This window comes from Otolemur garnettii, unplaced genomic scaffold, assembly GCF_000181295.1.
Source record: "Otolemur garnettii isolate 467f Iridium unplaced genomic scaffold, OtoGar3 scaffold00003, whole genome shotgun sequence".
In the NCBI taxonomy this organism is placed as follows: domain Eukaryota; kingdom Metazoa; phylum Chordata; class Mammalia; order Primates; family Galagidae; genus Otolemur; species Otolemur garnettii.
In genome coordinates this window covers 8619907-8626285 of record NW_003852398.1, presented here as the reverse complement: position 1 = coordinate 8626285, position 6379 = coordinate 8619907, and the positions used below count along the sequence as shown (strand labels likewise).

The window sequence follows — 6379 nt, the reverse complement described above, 5'->3', positions numbered from 1 at the left end:
GGTCATTGTTGTTTGGTGGGCCTGGGCTGGATTTGAACCCACCATCTTAGGTGTATGTGGCTGGCGCCTTAGCCCTTGAGCCACAGGTGCCAAGCCAAAACCATTTTATTAATTTGATCCAGGTCAGCCAACCAAATGCTAAGGTTCTTGGGTTACACTTGGTTCCCCTTTCCCTTTAAAAAGTGAGGACTCAGGAGAGCTGGGTTCTTTGGGACCTCACCATGTTTTTCCTCCCTTTAGGCCATACTTTCCCATTTGAAAACAAGTCATTGAAACACGTGCCGTTCAGAAAGCTATTTGAACCACCCACCTGATTTCATACTCCCAAAACAAAGAAAATATCAGATAAGAGATTTTTTTAAAGGACAGGGAAAATTGGAGAAAGAGCAGCATTAAAATTTGGAGGCTGGAAAGTACACAGGTGACAACATAATAGGTAGATCTGAGGAGAGAGAGAACAGGCTGATAGTGGCGGAACGTGGCAGATTTGTTGTTCTCTAGAGCACTTGCAAAGCCTTCGGAGTTGGTGAGCACAGCTGCCTGTGGAAGTAGCAGTGAAGGGAGGAAGGTCTCAAATAAAGAGGACTTGGTGGAAGTTGTTCCCAAGATAGACCCTCTCCCCAAATCAGTACATCCAGGCAACTACCATCTCCTAGCTGAAAAAATACTGTAGGTTTATTTCTTGGAGAAGATAAAACAGAGTCTCTGAACTCTAGAACACTGGGTGATTCAGAGCCAGGATGCACCAAGCTGAGATCACAGTAAGTTGACACGGGAATGCCAGGTTTTGAGACTTTAGCCCTCGTGTACCACGTGGTATCCAGAATGGTGCCCAGACATTACCCTCTAGGCTGAACAGTAGGAAAGTCTCCAGTCTGACCAGGGGAAACAGAAGTAAAGAGAAAAGCTGCAACACACTGACATTGAGGAATCCTGGGTGAGGCAGTCCAGCCAAATCATGTGCCGTGCAGCCCACAAGCTCCACTCTGGTCACTTTTTTAGGCTCTCATCCTTAAATTGTGAACAGACAGCTTAGATTCCAGGTATCTGAGGAAAGTCTCTAACAAGGAAAATAGAGACTCCAACCAGCACATGGCAAAGGGGGGTGTTTGGAAGGGACAGGGAATCCATGCATGGGGAAGAAGACATCAAGAGAAGCTGCACAACTGGGAAACAAGAACAGGGTGCTCCTTTTTTTAAAAAGGACTCTTCAGAGAACAACAAAAAAAGCCTTTGGGAATTAATATATTAGAGCAGAAGTGAAAACCCCATAGGAAGACTGGGAAATAAAAACGAAGAAAACTTCTAAAAAGCAAAGCAAAAATACAATGAGATGGAAAACAGAGGAAAAAATAGAGCACCAGGCCAGGAAATTTACCATCTGAGGGGGGAAAAAAAAGTTCCAGTTAGAGCAGAGGAAACAGAGGGGAAGAAGCATCCTTCAAATAATGTAGAAATGTTTCCCAGAACCGAAGGAGAGTTTATAGCCTGAAAGAGTTTGCTGTGTGTCTAACACAATGGATGAAAGTCAACTCACACCAAGATACACCACTGTGGAACTTCAAACACTGGGACAGTTCAAGATCCTCAAAGCTTTCAGAGAGAAAAATCAGGTCACACAGAAATGATCAGGACTCAGAATAGCTCCAGACTTCTCACCCTTAACACTGGAAACCTAAAAGACAGTGACGTGATGCCTTCAAAATTTCAAGGAAAATTATTTCTGACCTAGAATTCTATATCCAGCAAAACTACCTTTCATCCAGTGGAAGGTAGAATAAAGGTATTTTTAAACATGAAAGATTTTAGAAAGTTTATTTCTCTTACGGATTCTTTCTCAGGAAACCACTGGAGGTAGTGTCATACCAAAATGAAGGGACAGACCACAAGGAGGAGGATGTGGTATACAAGGAGGAGAGTGTTGAGGAGATGCCCGGAGTAACATGCACGGAGTAACATGCACGGGGAATCTCAGGATGTCCGCCAGGCAGAGAGCAGCCAGCTACCACTGCAGTGGGGCAGAAGCCTGGGCAAGAGACCCAAAGAGAGGATACCGGCTGAATGTGTACTGGTCCAGACTCTGAGAGAGACTGGATAACTGGAAGAATGTGAGATTGAATCAGCAAAAAGTTTGTAGAAACTAAGTAAACTTAGAAATAACAATTATTAGCTCTAGGGAAAAAACCAAAAAGTGCAAAAGTAACAGCCATTAGTATATGCATATGCTAATTCACACAGGGAGGTCGCTACCCCAGACTCCCTAAATGCATCCCAAGTGGTTCCTTTTTGGGGTGTGTGTTATGGGTTTAGGGAGCTATAGAATGCTCTTTCTATAGCAAGCCTTGTGCTGTGTTGAACTGTTAAACTGTATTCTTATATATATGATTTCAGTAAACACTACAAATTAAAAACCATTTAAAATGCAACAAGATAGCCTTTAAGGTCTTATTTGCTATAAGATTCCTTTGGTGGAGAGTAGTGGAGGGATACAAAGGGGAGGCTGATGCCCTATTTTTTTGATTGCTGTGCTGATGACTTGAGTGTGTTCCTTTTGTGAAAATTCATCAAGCTGTACACACATGATGTTCATGCTTTTATGTGTGGATTTTTTTGCTTCAATTAAAAGTTTACTTAAAAAATAAGTAATAAGCTCCATCTCATTTCAGACGGTTTGGGTGCAAATTGTGCCCTTCACAGGAGATATTGGCAGGAGTCTAGTATTTTTGTGTGGGGGGGTGGGTGCGTGGGGCAGGGCTTCCTTCTCCAACCCTCCCCTCCCCTCCCCTCCTAGATCTCAGAATACTGCTGAGTCCCTCAAGTCAGTTGTGGGGCAGTGGTCATAGCACAGTGGTTACAGTGCCATCCATGTGTACCGAGGCTGGCGGATTCGAACCCAGCCCAGGCCAGCTAAACAATGACAACTGCAACAAAAAATAGCTGGGCATTATGGCAGGCGCCTGTAGTCTCCGCTACTTGGAAGGCTGAGGCAAGAGAATCACTTGAGCCCAAGCATTTGAGATTGCTGTGAGCTATGATGCCATAACACTCTACCAAGGGTGACAAAGTGAGACTCTGTCTTAAAAATAAAATAAAAAGAGCCAGCCCCGTTGTGACTGGTCCCCACAGCTGATCTCTCTCTGACTAGATCAGGTCTTGCCATTTTTATTGAGCTCTTCCAGGCTACCTGAACATTTACCCACAGTGCAGACCTCTGTGCAAAGGGACATCTGCTCAGCAAGGTGCTTGACCAGGACTGGGTCCTCACAGCCACAGGCACTGCCCCTGAAAGGACCTTTCTGTGGATATTCCTATCTTAATTCCACACCAACTCCTCTTGTCTTTTGCTCTGTTCTTATTATTGATGACAAACAGTATCAGTTCTCTTAAATTTGCCTATTTGGGGAATACAGCAGGTCCTCAAATAATGTCATTTTCTTCAACATCGTTTTGTCATAGCTGTAAAGAGAAAAAAAAATCGCTTGCTAGCCCGGGCCACTGCCTGTCTGCACACTCTCCCCATGTCTGTGTGGGTTTTCTCCACGTCTCCAGTTACCTCCTGCAGCCCAGAGCTGTGCATGTTAGGTGAAGTGGCATGTCTGCACGGTCCCTGTCTAGGTGAGTGGGGGTCTGAGCATGCCCTGTGAGGGGATGGCATCCTGTCCAGGGGGGGTTCCCTCCTGGCACCATGAGCTACAGGCATGAGCTCTGGCTACCTGCCCCCCACCTCCCTGAAGTAGAATAATTAGGTAACTAATTGTCTTTCATGTTTTTATCACTGCTTCTTAAATATATGTGTGGCATATGTTTATTTCAATGTTTAATATTAAAAGTGTTTAATGACTCAGCGGCTATAGCTCAAGCAACTAAGCCAGCCACATACACCAGAGCTGGCAGGTTTGAATCCAGCCCAGGCCTGTCAAACAACAATGACAACTACAATCAAAAAATGGCCGGGCATTGTGGCGGGCACCTGTGGTCCCAGCTATTTGGGAGGCTGAGGCAAGAGAATCGCTTAAGTCCAGGAGTTGGAGGTTGTTGTGAGCTGTGATGCCACGGCACTCTACCCAGGGTGACAGCTTGAGGCTCTGTCTCAAAAAATGTATATATACATATATTAAAAGTGTTTTGCTCCATGTTTAGAAGTTTGGTGATTTATGACCAGAAAGATGCCACAGTAACTTAACTCCTGTTTATATCCTTAGTCCAGGCATCTTCAAACTACGGCCTGCAGGCCACATGTGGCCCATCTAGGACATTTATCCAGCCTGCTGGGTGTTTTTGCTGCCGCTGCCTGTCCTGCTTAGCAGCCAACTCCTCCTGGGGCCCGCAGTCCGGCCCTCCAGCAATCTGAGGGATAGTGAACTGGCCCCCTGTTTAAAAAGTTTGAGGACCCCTGATGGTCAAATTGGTTTCGGTGTACATTTTTGCTTAAAGTCACAGTTTCCGAGAACCTTAATGAGGACTTACTGTATGCTTAAGGCAGTGTGTCCAGATAGCTATCCAGCTAGGTTTTCTCCCAATTTTGCAAAAACAGCAGAATTAGAAGATAGGAAATGATACCTGAATTCCACACTCCTCACTCCGTTGCCGTCCCTATTCATCTTTTCTGCTAAACCCCAGCCTCTTCCACCATAGACTCATGCAATGCTGCCCATGGTGCAAAACACCTTTCATTATGCAGAGCAATTTTCTCTTTCCCCAAACTTCCAAGCATTACATTTTAACTCTCCTCATGCATAATCAAAAACCCATTAATTGGGTGGCGCTGTGGTTCAGTGAGTAGGGCACTAGCCCCATATACCGAGGGTGACGGGTTCAAATTGGCCCCAGCCAAACTGCAACAAAAAAACAGCCAGGCGTTGTGGCAGGTGCCTGTACTCCCACCTACTCAGGAGGCTGAGGCAAGAGAATCGCCTAAGCCCAGGAATTGGAGGTTGCTGTGAGCTGTGACATCACAGCACTCTACTGAGGGCAATAAAGTGAGACTCTGTCTCTTGGAAAAAAAAAAAAAGACCCACTAATTGATTTTTTCTTTTTTTTCTTTTTGAGACAGAGCCTCAAACTGTCCCCCTAGGTAGAGTGCTGTGGCATCACAGCTCATAGTAACCTCCAACTCCTGGGCTCAAGCGAGTCTTCTCCCTCAGCCTCCCAAGTAGCTGGGACCACAGGTGCCCACCACAATGCCTAGCTATTTTTTGGTTGCAGCTGTTATTGTTGTTTGGTGGACCCAGGCTGGATTCGAACCTGCCACCTTAGGTGTATGTGGCTGGTGCCTTAGCCACTTGAGCCATGGCGCCGGGCCCCATTAATTTATTTTAACCAAATCCAAAGAGCAGCATCCCCCTTACAACTATCACTTCCACCTCCAGACACTGAACACTACCAGCCATCACCAAAGGATAGCTTCTCTGTCCTTACACCAGTCCAAGTCTCGGCAGGTGACCTGGCTATCTGTGAATAGGCGGAGTGTTCAGCTGATGGTAGGTGGGCAGAGGAGGTGATGGAATTGCACAGTGTGATTAAGGACTCACAGGAAAAATACTTCTCTGGCTTCCCTACTCAGAATAACTATTCTTTTCTGAACAGTGGGGTTGTGTTTATCTTTAGGTCACCATAAAGATCTTTAGGGTCATCTTATATCTGACCCTCTTCCCATCACCAGCTAGGAAGCTTAGAGCCAGGTTTGTGGGAACTCTGGTTAGGAATTGGAATCTTTTTTTTTTTTTTTTTTTTTTGGCTGGATGTCTCACTATGTCACCCTCAGTAGAGTGCTGTGGTGTCCCAGCTCACAGCAATCTCAATCTCTTGGGCTTAAGCAATTCTCTTGTCTCAGCCTCCCAAGTAGCTGGGACTATAGCCGCTGCCACAACACCCGGCTATTTTTTTTTTGTTGTTGTTGTTGTTGCAATTGTCATTGTTGGTTAGCTGGCCCAGGCCAGGCTCGAACCCACCAGCCTCGGTGCATATGGCTGTGCCATAACAACTGTGCTATAGACGCTGATCCAGGAAGTGGAATCTCGTAATATGCAAGGAACCTTGACCTCATGCCTGTCCCCAGTTTGCTTCCCTACCCTCTTCCCTTTGTCTCATGCATCTCTTAATTGTATTTTACTCTATGATGTTCATTTCCATAGGCCTTAAAATCCTTTTTCAAAACAAAAATACCATGTTTAAAACACGGTAAGCTTACACCTACATAATAGAATTATAGCTAAACATTGGAAGTCAATTTGGTAAAAAGATAACTGTATTGGGGTAGTAGGATTGTGGGTGATTTATTTTCCTTTTGAAATGTACATTAATGGCACGGCACCTATAGCTCAACCGGCTAAGGCGCCAGCCACGTACACCTAAGGTGGCGGGTTCGAATCCCCAGCCC

At 45.4% G+C, this 6379-nt stretch overlaps 1 protein-coding gene across 3 annotated transcripts in view; it reads left to right on the top strand.

The window, feature by feature from the left end:
- Positions 1-6379, top strand: part of WWC1 (WW and C2 domain containing 1) — a 177805-nt gene that overhangs the window by 98853 nt on the left and 72573 nt on the right. The gene's annotated exons all lie outside the window — the stretch shown is intronic.